Source organism: Branchiostoma floridae, chromosome 19, assembly GCF_000003815.2.
Source record: "Branchiostoma floridae strain S238N-H82 chromosome 19, Bfl_VNyyK, whole genome shotgun sequence".
NCBI classification, from domain to species: domain Eukaryota; kingdom Metazoa; phylum Chordata; class Leptocardii; order Amphioxiformes; family Branchiostomatidae; genus Branchiostoma; species Branchiostoma floridae.
Window position 1 is genome coordinate 2,895,720 of NC_049997.1, and position 15,074 is coordinate 2,910,793.

General features: G+C 39.4%; 1 long non-coding RNA gene across 2 annotated transcripts; it reads right to left on the reverse strand.

Moving 5' to 3' along the window:
* Positions 1-8,300: 8,300 nt before the first annotated feature.
* Positions 8,301-11,644, reverse strand: LOC118407233. 2 transcript variants are annotated; one of them, XR_004830119.1, is made up of 6 exons: positions 11,485-11,644; positions 11,108-11,239; positions 10,848-10,966; positions 10,464-10,565; positions 9,992-10,103; positions 8,301-9,654 (listed from the first exon to the last, which is right to left on the reverse strand). It is a non-coding gene; the product is annotated as an uncharacterized LOC118407233 (long non-coding RNA). The 2 variants fall into 2 exon arrangements; XR_004830118.1 differs by having other exon boundaries at positions 8,301-9,663.
* Positions 11,645-15,074: the final 3,430 nt, after the last annotated feature.

A 15,074-nucleotide genomic window follows, 5' to 3' on the forward strand; every position in this document is an offset into this window, starting at 1 on the left:
TCTTAAAAATTATTCACATTTATTTAGGACATGCGGCATTGCACATTATGATTTTTAAAAAAAAGATAATGTATGCAAACAATCAGCCAACTGTCTCACCAAGAAGGTCACGAAACTTATCGTAGGTTTCATTTCGACCATCATCAGAGTCAACTTTAAGAGATTGGTAAGTACCAAGCATAGGCCATGGCACAACCAACAAGAACCGTGATGATAAGCCCCTTTCAATGTTCAAATGCTATACTATTATCGAGTACATGACTTAAGGTTGACTGAAACCAAGCAGGTCTAGAGCAGTTTTGTTCATTCTGAAGTTCCAATTTTCCATTACTGAAACAAAAAGCATAAACACAATAACATCAACATGTAGTAAGAAAAAAGTCCCTTAGGCGGCGCAAGCATAAGACAGTTTGTTGATCGCAGTGATCACTGTTTGAGTTGACAGTGAAGCGGCTACCGCCTACAAAAAAACAAATACAGAATTGACAGGATATTCATGGATGTAACAAGCATTTAAAGTTATGTTTATTTCAAATTTTGTTTAGATAATTTTCAAAACTTTTTATGTGAATTCACACCAAACAAATATGTAATGCTAGTTCACCTTTATACTGTGAGTAACCTTTATCCGTTGTGTTAAAAATAGGATATTCAGGGTATCAAGGTTCAGTTATTTTCAAACTATTACACTGTCCATTGACTTGATAGCGAAATACCTTGTTTTTAAAAGCAAATGACTGATACAGGTTAGCTAAGTAGCCAGATAACATTATTTCTTAGGGCCTGCATCTAATAATTGAAAGTCAACACCTTAGCAATCATTGAAACCGTTTCCGGTAAGCATTTTCTTTATTTTATCCATACAAAACTGTCATATTGAAAATCTTTTTTTTTTTTTTTATTGCCATGAATAATTATACAAATACAAAAAAATGAACAGAAGACAGCCTCCCATAAATTTTTTACAGCATAAAGTAACCAAACTAAGCGAAATCATACATTTAAATATCAGAATTAAGCAAACTGCAAATATATATCAACAACAAAAAAGCGAAATCATAAGCACAAAGTTCCCCACTTACCCCGATGCTTCTCCAGCTTCCCCCTCCGAGACGCAATAAGACATTCTGTCTTTTGAAATACCGATGTAAGTGTTTTAAAGGACTGGAAATTTAGAATCTTAAAGCGTCGGGAACGGAATATGAAAATCTTACCCAATAATATAATCAAGTTTTTTAAAGGGGGTGCACTTAAAGATAGATCTCCAAACATAACAACAAAGGAATTTAATTCTAAAGTCAAGCTTATTTCTTGTTTTAGCCAAGTTTGTACATTGTTCCAAAAAGATATCACATGAGGGCATTCCCAGAAGATATGAATGTAAGATTCTTCATCACTTTGGCAGAAAGAACAGGTACTAGATTCAATTAAATTCCAAAGTTTTAAAACTTTGTTGCATGGTAAGAATTTATAAAGTAAACGGTACTGAAAATACCGAGCATTGGGGTCAATAGTACATTTAGACAAAGCTGTAAATACTTCTCGCCATGGTATGGGTCTATCAAAATAGTAAAACCATGATAATCGTACTTTATGGGCAATACTCACTTCATTTGTATGGACAAGAAAGAAATTATATAACAACTTATTAATTTTAATATTTCTTAACCACATATGATTATATTGGCGCGGTAAACATACAAGCTCTTTCGAATGGTCAATATTTAATAAGGTTTTCCATGCTTTCGGGATTGCGGAGATAAGCTGTTGATATTGAAACTGCTCACAACTGTTTGGGTACACTAAACAAAATTCAGCGTACGACATAACATTTCCATCTGTATCTAACAAGTCATTTACAAAAATTATATTCCTATTAAACAGAGCAGTTTGAAAAATGGATTTATTATCAACAGTAATGTTGGAGTTATTCCAAAGTATTTGTTGACGCACATCAGCTGGCGTCGCGGGTTCAACGTGCTGAAATTTGTACCATGCATCTAAAACTTCAAAGAGAAAACCCTTATAATTAAGGGTTTGCACTGAAGATAACTGCATGAAAGGAAATAAACTCAGATTAAGACGAGGATGAACTTTTATAGCAAAAGAAGTAAACCAATCCGCATGAAAAAATAATTTAGGTACCCATGAAGCTTTCATGGTAAGGTTAAAAGCACGTAAATTAATTAACTTCAAACCACCATTTTCCACCAAATTATATAATACTTTTCTGGCTACTCTTTCTGGTCCATCTTCCCAAATAAAGGAGAAGACTTTCCTCTCATAAATTTTAAAGAACAGATCATTTGGGGAAGGTAAAACCTGAAATAAGTTTGTAAACTGGGGAACCACCAGGGAATTAACAACTGTTATTTTTCCATAAAGAGATAAAGTTTTGCCTTTCCATGGTCGTAATAACCTGTCCAGTCGTTCCAAACGAGGTTCAAAATTTACATTAACAAGAGTATACATATCGATGGGAATATGAATTCCCAATACATCCACACCTCCGTCAACCCATTGAAATGGTAGATGGGTGGGTAAACAAAAATTTGTAAACTTTAAACAGCCTAATCTTAAAATTTTACACTTTTCGGCATGTAATTGAAGACCAGAGATACTGGAGAAACGTTCTAAATCAGACAGCAACGCATAAAATGTCTGCAAATTGGGTTCAAACGGAAAATTCGAATCATCCGCATATTGAGAAATCTTAGTACATTTTCCATTGATATTCAAACCACGAATTGAATGATTGGACCTTATCTTAATGGCAAGGACTTCAACCGCTATTACAAAAAGGTACGGCGACAAAGGACAACCTTGACGTACGCCACGATTCAATGTAAAAGGATTAGAAATATATCCATTATTAATAACTGAACTTATTGATTTTTCATACAAAACTTTTACGCACGTTCTCAGTTGTGGGCCAAAGTTAAAATAATCCAAACATTTAAACATGAAATCCCACCTTAAAGTGTCAAAAGCTTTCTTATAATCAGCGATAAATATTAATCCAGGCTTCCCTGTATCTTCATAATGTTCAATCGTGTCTAAAAGTCTTCTTATATTATCTCCTATGTATCTACCCTTAATAAACCCTGTTTGATCAGTCTCGATTATATCTGAAATTACCTGTTTAAATCTAAGCGCAATACACTTCGACAAAATTCTAGTATCGCAGCAGAGAAGAGTAAGAGGGCGCCAGTTTGTAATAGCAGTTGGGTCCTTGTCCACTCCCTTATTGTCTTTTTTTAAAAGTAATGAAATAAGGCCTTGTCTTTGAGTATCTGAAAGACACCCATTGGCAAACGAATAATTGAAACATTGTAACATAGGTCCTTTAAAAACATCAAATAATTCCTTATATACATCTACAGGGATACCATCTAACCCTGGTGCTTTCCCAGACTGAAACGAAAAAATAGCATTTTTTAACTCATCTACGTTAATCAAACCTTCGCAAGCTTGTTGCTGGTCATTTGATAATCGTTTACTGTAGTTTGTTGGGAAAAAACCATCGCAATTAGCTTCTGTAAGGGGCACTGGTGTTTCTTCAAAAGAGTATAATGTGGAATAAAAACTAACCTGATCGGACAAAATATCTTGTGGGTTGAAAATTACCTCCCCAGATGGCCTCTTAAGTCTTTGAATATTTTTTCTAGAATAATTTCGACGAACTAAATTAATAAAATACTTTGTACACCTCTCACCCAATTCCATCCAGCGTGCTTTCGATCTGATTAAAATACCATTTAAACGTTCATTGTATAAAGATTCAAGTAGTTTTTGCTTACATGCTAAATCATCCAGCTGGTCAGGAGAGGGGCAGGTGGTATTGTCAATTTGAGTTTGCAAAAGATTAATTTCATTAATAAGTTGCTTTTCTTTTATAAGGTATTGTTTCTTTTTCCAACTAGAAAACTTAATACAGTGTCCCCGAAAGAAACATTTTGCGGCGTCCCAAACAACTTGCGGATTTGCACTACCTACATTATTTTCAAAAAATTCAGACATAACTTGTTTTGTTTGTTGAAGAAATGTTTTGTCCTGAAGAAGAGATTGATTGAATTGCCAATAACCAGGGCCACGTGGGAACTCCATGGTTACAAACGCTAATGTAATTAAGTTATGATCGGACTTAAATTTATCGGCAATACAACATTTTGTTACTCTATTAACTAATGAAAAAGAAATAAGAAAATAGTCTAGTCTACTTGCGTGGAGCCCGCGACGCCAGGTGTAACGAGTAGTGTTTGGATTTCTAAAACGCCAAATGTCCAGTAAATCAAATTTTCCTTTTAATTCAGAGATTGCTTCCAGTGCATTGGGATGGTAATTACGTTGTTTAACACCTGCTCTGTCCATCAAGGCATTTTGCACCGTATTAAAATCCCCAACAACAATAAGATTATCATAACTTATCTCAAAAGTATCTATAACTATCTCAAGTTCCTTAAAAAAGGTACGAGAGTCGTCATTTGGCGCATACAAATTGACTAGACAAAAATGTAGATCATCTATCTCGATATCTAAAATAATCCATCGCCCATGTTCATCAGTCTTAATCTGATGAACATGAGCGGTGGTGTTGTTTTTAACTAAAATAGCCACACCTCTTTGGTTAGAGGTACCATGCGAGAAGAATATTTGCCCACCCCATTCGTTCTGCCACACCTTTTCGTCTCTAATGGTACTATGTGTCTCTTGTAAACAGTATATGTTGCAAGGCTTGTCTTTTAACCAAGTAAAAAGTCCCCTTCTTTTATAAGAATCCCCCAGCCCATTACAATTATAACTTGATATCTGGCACTCTACCTGTGTCATAACTTCTGGGAAAATAATCGTCTCGGAGAAGAAAGCCGGAAGAAGTCATCGGGGCATCGGATAGGATTTGATGATGATGATCTACAAAGAAAGTAAACTTGGGGAACAGTTAGCCACAAACATGAGCTCAAATCAAAATCAATCAAAAGATCAAAATAAATGTCAATGCAAATCATAAGTGGAATCAACAAAAAAGAACTTAGATACAGAGTTATGCATCTAGTAAAATGAATATTGCGTACAATGTAGTACGTGATGATTAAACAAAAACTCTGAAATCTTGTGCCTATAACTGATAGAACAGAAATCATGTACCAAATCATATAAACCAAATTATATAGAACACAAAGTATGAGTGAATCAATCCAACATAGGAAGATAGTCATCAAAATTAACAAAATACAAGAAATAAAATGAACATCATAACTCAAAATATCATTCCGTAAACAAAGGACTGAGCTCAGGATTTGGCCAATCTCAAATTCTATAGCATCGCTTGTGGCTGTGATTACTATTGTAATAATAATTGGGAGGACTTTAGAACAAAAAGAATAAGACAACAACAAAAAATTCCTATGGCCCACTATGGGTAGTTCCATTTCGCATACAGAGGCCTACCTTAGGCTTAACATCAAATTACATGAAATAATTTCTCTCACACATGGTCCACACAGTTCAAAATATTTTATTTCAAGTAGTAGCACAGTTAGCCCGAAGGCAAGTCATCAGTAGACTGAATGCACTTCGTGTTCTTGTCTAGTAGTGTGATCATGATACGGCAGTTACCGTCGATCCATGTGTCCTTGATCAAGTTGTCTTTCTTTGCAGACAAAGCAGCTGTGAAAATACGATGGTTTTCCTTTGTTAGGTCCGCAACAATCAGCAAGGGTCTCCCGTGGTCATCCTTCTTTCCCTTCAGTTTAGCTCGGGCGCGGAAGATTCGATTGCGGTCTTGCCACGACACGAATTTCACCAACATGAAGCGCGAAAAGTTGTCTTTCCTAGCTCCAACACGGTGAGCGCGATCAATAGACGAAGGTTGCAGTTCAAGCCCGAGTTTAATCCTGCAGAAGTTGACGACATCTTGTATGCACCGCTCACCTGTCTCCCCAGGCACCTCTGGAATTCCGCGAATCCGAAGACTATTTCTCCTCGTGTATTGTTCGAGTAAGTTGATCGAGTTACCAACTCGGGGTGGGAGGGGGGCCTTCTCCATGTCTGCCACTTTCTTTTCCAGGTTGTCAAGTCTACCCTCCAGCGCATCCTGCCGTCTCAGCACTTGGCCCAACTCGTCCCGAATGGCTTGCACTTCAGCCGACTTGGCGACATGTTGAAGCTGACGAGAAAGAGCTGCTTCAATGGATTCTTCAATAATAGCTTTCAGGTCACTGACCGATGTAGACGCCATATCTATCTCACCAGCTGTAGTCGTGATACAGGGTTTCTTGGAACTGTTTGGCCCTTCACCGCTGCCAGAGCGCCTGTTTCGCTTCGTGGAACGTGTCCTAACCATATAATCCGTGTTCGGGCGACGTGTCGACCGTTAAACCCCAAGGCGTGCACTCGAAAAGTGTGTTTTAGAGGAGGGCGCTCAGCATAGCGTCCCCTCTGGGCGCCATCTTGGATCGGCCACCCATACCTTTCTCGCCAAAGGAAAAAATGTTTGGGCTCCCTAGCGTCTAGTTTTGGGATAGCAGGGGCATTTTTGTCAAAAACTTCTGACGAGGATAACTCAAGAAGGGAACAACGGATTTTCATGATTTTTGGTATGTAGGTACCTTAGACAATGTTGTACAAGATAAAATACTAATTATGCAAAATAGGAGTAAATTTGCATAATTAATGAGAATATTCTATCATAGCAGTTTTTTCAATGTATCTCTTGTTCCGTACGTGATATGGTCGTGACATTTGGGTGGTAGATAGCTTTTAGCGTCATGGCAAAGTGGGGCAAGTTTCAGTCCCCTAACATTTAATTATGGAACTGCAGGGGCGTTTTTGTCAAGACACTCCAAAGAGGATAACTGCAGAAAGGAATGGCGGATTGCCTGCATTTTAGGTATGCATGTAGCTTAGGCAAAGATGTTCATAATGATATGTATTTTATGCAAATAATGACTTAATTTGCATAATTAATGAGGAAATTATATAATTCCATTGTTTGTAATAACTGGACTTCGATAAATGTAACACTTGTTAATTATAATTGGTGGAACATATGCAGATATCAAATATGCAAATAAGGAGCTTATTTGCATAATTTATGCAGAAATTGCAAAACAACTTAATGATTAATGATTTGAATTGGGAATTTTACTTGTGACATGTGTACTGTACATTATTCAATGATGAACAACACCATGCATAAATCATGTTAATGTTAAGTCATTTGCATGAAATTAACAAAAGCTCTAAATATTCATGGAGGTATGAGGTCGCCGAACTCTAGTTTACCCTGCGTTTGTCTGTGTGTCTGTGTGTCTGTGTGTGTGTAAACAAGATAACTCAAGAACAGCGTGGTGGATTGGTTTCATACTTGGTGTGTTGGTAGGGTGTGATGAAAGCTGAAAATGATTAGATCTTGGGCCCCCTAGCGGCTCCCCTTGGTACTGCAGCGCAACTTCCGGTTTTGCTATTTCGGTGTTCTGAACATGCTATGGTCACAATGTTTGAGTATTAGATAGCTCTTGTGCTCAGAAAGAAGTGACATAAGTTTGGGCCCCCTAGCGTCTAGTTTTGGGATAGCAGGGTCATTTTTGTCAAAAACTTCTGAAGAGGATAACTCAAGAAGGGAACAAGGGATTTTCATGATTTTTGGTATGTAGGTACCTCAGACAATGTTGTACAAAATGAAATACCAATTATGCAAAATAGGAGCAAATTTGCATAATTAATGACAACATTCAATCATAGCAGTTTTTTCTATGTATCTCTTGTCTTGGGCGTGACATGGTCTTGAAATTTGGTTGGTAGATAGCTTTTAGTGTCATGACAAAGTGGGGCAAGTTTCAGCCCCCTAACATTTAATTTGGGACGTTTTTGTCAAGACATTCCAAAGAGGAAACTGCAGAAAGGATTGACGGATTGGTATCATATTAGACATGCGAGTACCTTAGGCAAAGATGTTCATAATGATATACATGTTATGCAAGTGAGGACTTAATTTGCATAATTAATGAGGAAATTGTATAATTCGATTGTTTGCAATAACTGGACTTCAATAAATGTAACACATGTTAATTATGATAGGTAGAATATAAGCAGATACCAAATATGGTAATGAGGAACTTATTTGCATAATTTATGTAAAAATTGCAAAACCGCTTTATGATTAATAATGGGAATTTTATAATTGTGACATGTGTATGTTTGTCAATGATGAACAACACCATGCATAAATTATGTTAATGTTTTAGTCAATTGCATGAAATTTATTTTACTGTAAAACAAACACGTGCACTACATAAGCATCCAATTTCAACATTTTTGTTTATTAGCAAAATAGAGAAATGCAAAGTGTATAATATATAAACCTCATAATAAATGAAGATACTCTAGCATCAAAAATGAACTTCACATCTAACCCATTTAGGTTAACAGTTACCCTCACTCTAGGACATAGTGGATAAAAGAAAGCTAAAAATCAGTAGATATTGACATTGTCAATACATGGTATAGAGGTAGCGTGGAGCCTTTGTACTTGAAGAATCATAGATTTTTTTTCAGTCTAAGGCTAAGGCATTTGAGCTGATTATTAGTGTCCGTCAAAAATGTGTGTGTTTGGTGGGGTTAGTCTGTTAGTGTGTATGTGTGTATGTGTCTGTCTTGTGTTAGTGTCAGCGCCAGCCTTAGCCTCAGTTACTAGGGAAATTTCCAAACAACTGATTTAAACGGACAATGTTGACATTTACTAAATTCTAACATGTAGACCACTTTTCTGCGACAAAAAAATGAAACACACAAAACAACCCAGCGTCAGCCACCCCTGTACTGGAAGGGCATCAAACAAATACACTCAAAAACAGAGGCTGCTACTGTTGAACAAAAGGCGCCTAAACAACACTACATTAAGCCTCTTTACAAAAAAAAGACGAGATCTTCACTCAGAAATATGGGAAAACTATACCTAACACATAACGTAAGTAAGCGTAACTATATGTACAAGTATCTACTATCGTGATATACATGATAACTGAACAATTGTACACTTTGCATTCTGTTTGTATTGATTCGGTTTCTGTGTCTGCGTCGATACCAAGAACTCTAGCATTTCTAGAGGACTAAAATACTAATATAAAAGAAGGTTTTTCAACCACTTGCCTTCCTTTCTGGCCTGTGCCGTTCTCTTGGTTCGGGACCCAAGAAAACAACACGAGGCAGATTATGTAATGGTCTAGGTCCCCGACAACCACTGACCATGACATAAAACAGAAATTACAACAGATGGTGAACCAGGGAAAACCCTGTTTATAAAGAACAGAATTAACAGTAACTCACCGAATACAATTCCGGCCATCGACACAGTCACGTGAAATAAAATCAGCCACACACCAAGCTTGTACACCACAGAAACGGACTGAAGCTATGAGGGCAAAAGGAGCCTCCATTTACAAAATGCCCTAACGCACTACTGGCTAAATCACTCAGATCGCAGGGCGCACACACGAGCACCGATCTTTCTGGACGTCACTATATATGTTGAGATGGCGTCGGACAACCTCTCACCAGGATAAGTCCCACCAGGAACATTGCAGCTGCAGTTGATCAGGAATTCATGGCATCAATGCGGTCCTGGAAGATGCTGTGAGATTTTTCCTTCCCAACCTATTGTGACTGCAAGAAAGTGAATTACAATCAATAATGACTGGCTAGACTTCCATCGTTTTGCTACTAGCTTTATAATCAAAATATTTTTTAAAGGCACGAGGAAGCATTATGTTTTGCAATGAGTAGAAATTTTGACAAATTATGAGGAAGTTAATAGACTACTGTAATGTATGTAGCGCTAAAGTGTAACAGGAAATTGTCAAATCATTGCTTACTGATCTTAACCAGGTTAAAGTTGGTAGAGATCGTTCAATAACAGTGACAGTGGCCTGAATTTTAAAAAAGAATGCAGGCAGGGTTTAGGTTGGAACGAGCAGGTAGAGGATGCACTCACCTATCAACAGTCTCATGGTCCGCTTCCTCCCTCCAATACAGTTTCAAAGGCAGGGCTGGACCGGAACGTATGCACGCATCATCTGACCCACAGCTAAACTGTTCAACCAGTCCTAATTTTGAAAAGAAAAAGAAAACTCTATTAAGTACTGTTCACCTGAACATTCATCAACCATTGAAACTAAGCTTACATTCGCCAAGTTACAAAGACATCAGACTAGCTTTAGACAAGGGCAGACACTTTTGATATTGTTTTTTTACACTGTTTGAATATTTTATGTTACCTGCAATTAGCATAAGGGCAAGAATTTGCAATAAACTTTATATATTCTCAAACACAGGTTTAATCAAGGAAGTTTGATTGAATCTCCTTGGTTCAGTGTAATGTTAAAAAAATAACAAATATTGCTATGCTACTGCATTCAGACAATATTGTACAACACAAACAACTTATTATAGGAAAGACTGTCCACCTTCTTGGTGATGCACGTGGTGTTGTCACGAAGCACGATATTGTCATGTCAGTGACGGTGACGCGCGCGTGACCTCTGCTTCCTTATGGCATCCAGACATTTCTAACAAATAGGTAGAAGAAAAAGACATGCATCATTTGTCTCAACACCGCTGCAACAAACACACATGGCTCAATTTCTGTTCCATGGCAAACGGGAATGCAGTATATAATTAGGACATCTCGAATGCTACTTCAATTGCTACTACGTCAGTCTACACAGACTCCCTAAACAATATACAATGCTACTAATATGGCAAATTGCATAAGCCGACATTTTGATTTCACGCAGCACAGTACAATACTGCCTTCTCAAATGTCTGGTTAGCAGAGCTGATTTACATACGTCATCTCAGAGGCTTCTGAAATCCAGCCACGAGGCTAAGACGCCTTCCGCCAGGACCACTGTCTCCCCGGATGTTGTGAAGCGCCTTCGGTGACGGTACCGGTAACGTCCAGACATTGCTGTGATGTCAGTAAAGGAAAGAGACATGCATCAGCTGCTCGCTACGTTAATACCACTGTAAAAAAAAAAAAACACAAAAGGTTCAACGCCTGCCCAATGGCAAGTAGGGACTGTAGAGTAGACACAATACAGCACAATACCTTGTCGGGAAAGACTCGTGCCCTGGATGCACCGGATGTTGTCACGAAGCACTTGTAGTAACGGTGACACTCTGAAACCTCCATTTCCCTGTGCCTTTCCTCGATTACCAAGCCCAGACACTTCTAGCAAACCTAATAAACAGACATATGCATAAGCCACAAACCCAAAAGGCTCAGGGCAAGTACCTAGAAACTCGACACCCCAAATACTACTAGGTACGATGCAGTGATACCTGACAAACAGCCCAGGCAAACATCAACTGAAATTGAAAATGTAAACTTAAACTAGTTTGCCAACAAAAATGTAATGAAAAAGTTATTCATTGACAAAGACTGTTGTCCTATAGTTAAAACATGTGTCCTTTACAGTACGATACCTTGTCATAGAAGACTGCGAAGCCCGTTCGCTCACGTTCCGCACCTTCCTTCGCCAGTCCTCGCCTCCCTTTCCGCGTCCAGACATTTCTTCTTATGGTGCGATGATCCTCGGGAGAAAAGGCAAGACAAAAATTAAACCTGACTCAAAAATATGGGAAGACACTATACCTAAAAGAAAGCTCAGCTACGTGTTTTGGCATGGCAGGAAGTTCACTTGTTTTGACTTTTGTCATTGTAATTTCAGTTCTAGTTTTAACATAGAAATAGCGAGAGGAATCATTATCTCTTGTTTGGTGGCAGGGTGTTGAGTTTGCTTTGATGAAATCCTAAGTAATGCTGCTTTTGGCATACTGCTGCCTTCGTTTTGCTTGAATTTTCGAGAGCAATGGCTACTTCTGCACTCATTGCTTCAGTCTGCTTCTGTTATATACAAGCCCAATGCATAGCTGATTCAGTTTCTGTGACTATGTCGACGCCGAGATGGCAAGTTTTATCTAGACGACTAAACTACTAATATTAAATAGGCTCTTCAGCCACCTGCCTTCCTTTCTGGCCTGTGTCGTTCTCTCGGTTCGGGACCCAAGAAAACAACACGAGGCAGCTTATGTAATGGTCTAGGTCCCCGACAACCACTGACCATGACATAAAACAGAAATGACGACAGATGGTGAACCAGGGAAAACCCTGTTTTGGAAAGAACAGAATTTGAAATTATTGACCGACCCATCCCGGCCATCGACACAATCACAGAAACCAAACCAGCCACACACCAGGCCTGTACACCACAGAAACGGACTGAAGCCTTGAATGCAAAAGGAGCCTCTATTTACAAAATGTCCTAATGTAAACCCCTCCGGACAACATCGCTCGGAATGTCAACAGAACACACTGAAGTACCTTACCTCCAACTAAGAGTTCAGTTAACGAATCATCACAACTAATAATTTACTTCTTATCATGTCGATGAAAAGTTAGTCTCTGCCCATCCCTGCGATATGTTTTCAACGGAGAAGACACATAAGTACTTAACTTAGTTTCAGGGCCCTGGCAGGGCGTAAACTCGAGCACCGATCTTTCTGGACGTCACCTTGATGGCACCAATAAGGTCCTGGCCATGGAAGCAACAAAGCGAAATTTCAGTTAGTTAAAGACAGGCTTTTTCTTCTTCTTTTTACCCCCATATGACCCTGCGAGGGGCAAAGTAGGGGGGGGGGGCTCATAAAGCATCAGAAGGCTTGCTGATAGTTCGATAAATAAAGCAATCGTCAGCAAATAGTCGAACCTGTGAGTTTACGGAATCGGGTAGGTCGTTAATATAGAGCAGGAAGAGTAGAGGGCCTAACACAGTATCCTGCGGAACTCCAGATAGAGGTGACCTTGACGGCTTTAGATGTTCCACCGTCAAAGACAACCCTAGCCTCTGGGTTCTCTCCGTAAGGAAAGCCCTGAGCCAAGACTGAAGGAGGCCAGAAATACCATAGTGCTCGAGATTGCTCAGCAGACGTTCGTGAGGCACGGTATCGAATGTTTTGCTAAAGTCAAGCACCGCGGCATCGACCTGTTTGTTCTGGTCCATGTTCTTGGCCAGGTCTTGGAGGGTTACCACCAGCTGGCTCTCGCAGGACAGACCCTTCCTGAAGCCGTGAAGGCTTCTTGCTTTGTTGTAGTTTGTAAGGCACAAAAGGACGCACAAATCATTTCCTTCTTATCATACCGACGAGAAGTTAGTCCCAGCCCATCTCTGCGACATGTTTCCATTTTACACCCCATAAGACACACAAGAACTTATCTTAGTTTCAGGTCCTCTGGCAGGGCGTGCACACAGGCATGGATCTTTCTGGTCGTCACCGTACAGCTAGCCGTGGAGATGGCTCCGGACAACATCTCACCAGGATAAGTCCTACCAGGAACATTGCAGCTGCAGTTAATCCGGACTTGATGGCACCGATAAGATCCTGGAAGAAAAGAAGTGAAATAACAATTAGTTTAATTGCAAGACAGACTAACGTCAAGAATTGATTAAGGCAATATATAAGGCACAGGTATGCATTGCATGTAAGCGCAGCTTGGTCTGCGTTTACGTATACGCTATCGATTTTTGAACTAACATTGTACTGATAATAGGTTATACAAAAAGTACGCGTATAAACACACATAAAGACACTCTTTGAAGAACGACAAAACTAACCTGTTAAAAGGTAGGATGCTGAAAGGACAAAGGACTCCGTCACCGAGCGGCCGTGATGTTGTTCTGTACTGGTAAGCTGCGAGGTTTATAAGCCCGTCAACTCAGACAGCTGCCAGACAAATGGCGCGACACTGTCTAGTCTAGAAAATCCCCACATGTCATTGGTCAAAAGAATGCACTTCTTCGATTGGCTATCTGAAATAATGGGATTAATTACAGCACACGACCAGAACCAATGATGCCTGAGGGATGACTGATTGCTTGACCAATCACAGACCAGTAATTATTTTCACCTGTGTTGGACACACCTTTGTTCGTCACCCTCGGACCATTTTCATTCGATTCTTTTACAACGTGAGACCGTAACGTTACCCGCTCCTTCTCACGGACTCGCACCGACCGTAACCAGAAATATCTACAGACGGCAAGAGCTGCCGAAGAGAGATGCTAACCGTTACCGCTCGTGACCAAGAGGCCAGTATGCTGTCCAAGCTAGTAATCGGTGCAAACTTGAGCAAACGAAGCCCCCAGTTGTACAGAAACGGTCCACGGGGTCTCCGGAAACATTCAAACACAACCGGACTAATATGAAATAAAACACCCATCTAAGCAGAGCGGGTGTCGGCGCGGCTGCGGCCGCCCTTAAAAGCGCCACCTATCTGTTCTGATTGGTCCTCAGTCAGGATTCCTTCACACAGGACCACTATACCGGATAATGTAGGGGTGAAAACTGAAATTATCAAATCCATAATAAAAACAGTACAGCTAACGTTACCGCGAAAAAAAGAACGTGCATCATTTCGCAACGGAGTACAACTTACGGCATGCCAAACCAATTACAATTGCGGCAAACGGAACATAGAGATATAGGTGCGAACACTCAACACATTGACCGTTCACAAGACTCTGTTGCTGGAGGTTACCCTCCAGTCACAGTGTAACAAATAAGATGTAAAAGCACTAAAATGAAGAATTATTGTTCGGTATACTATGCCGTATTCCCTGGTGATGCATTCATGTCATTTGTTCAGCCTTCCGGACCACTAATATTTACCTCCATGAAATGTCATGGAATGGAGGTTATATTTTCTGTTATGTGTCTCTGTCTGTGTAGATGATTACTCAAGAACAGCTGGATGGATTGGTTTCATACTTGTTGTGTTGGTGGGGTGTGATGAAAGCTCGAATCGATGAGATTTTGGGAGCCGTATCTGTCGTTATAATCGATGTAATAATATCAGAAATCACCCCTATATTTGAGATATATTGGTACAGGCATCGTGCTTTATGTGTTTGTTAATGGGCTTAGCTCCAAGCAGATGGTGAGGTGACAGCTGTTTGGGGAACCCCGAGTTTTTTTAAATATGATAATTAGTTTTATTTATGTCTGCTTAGGATATC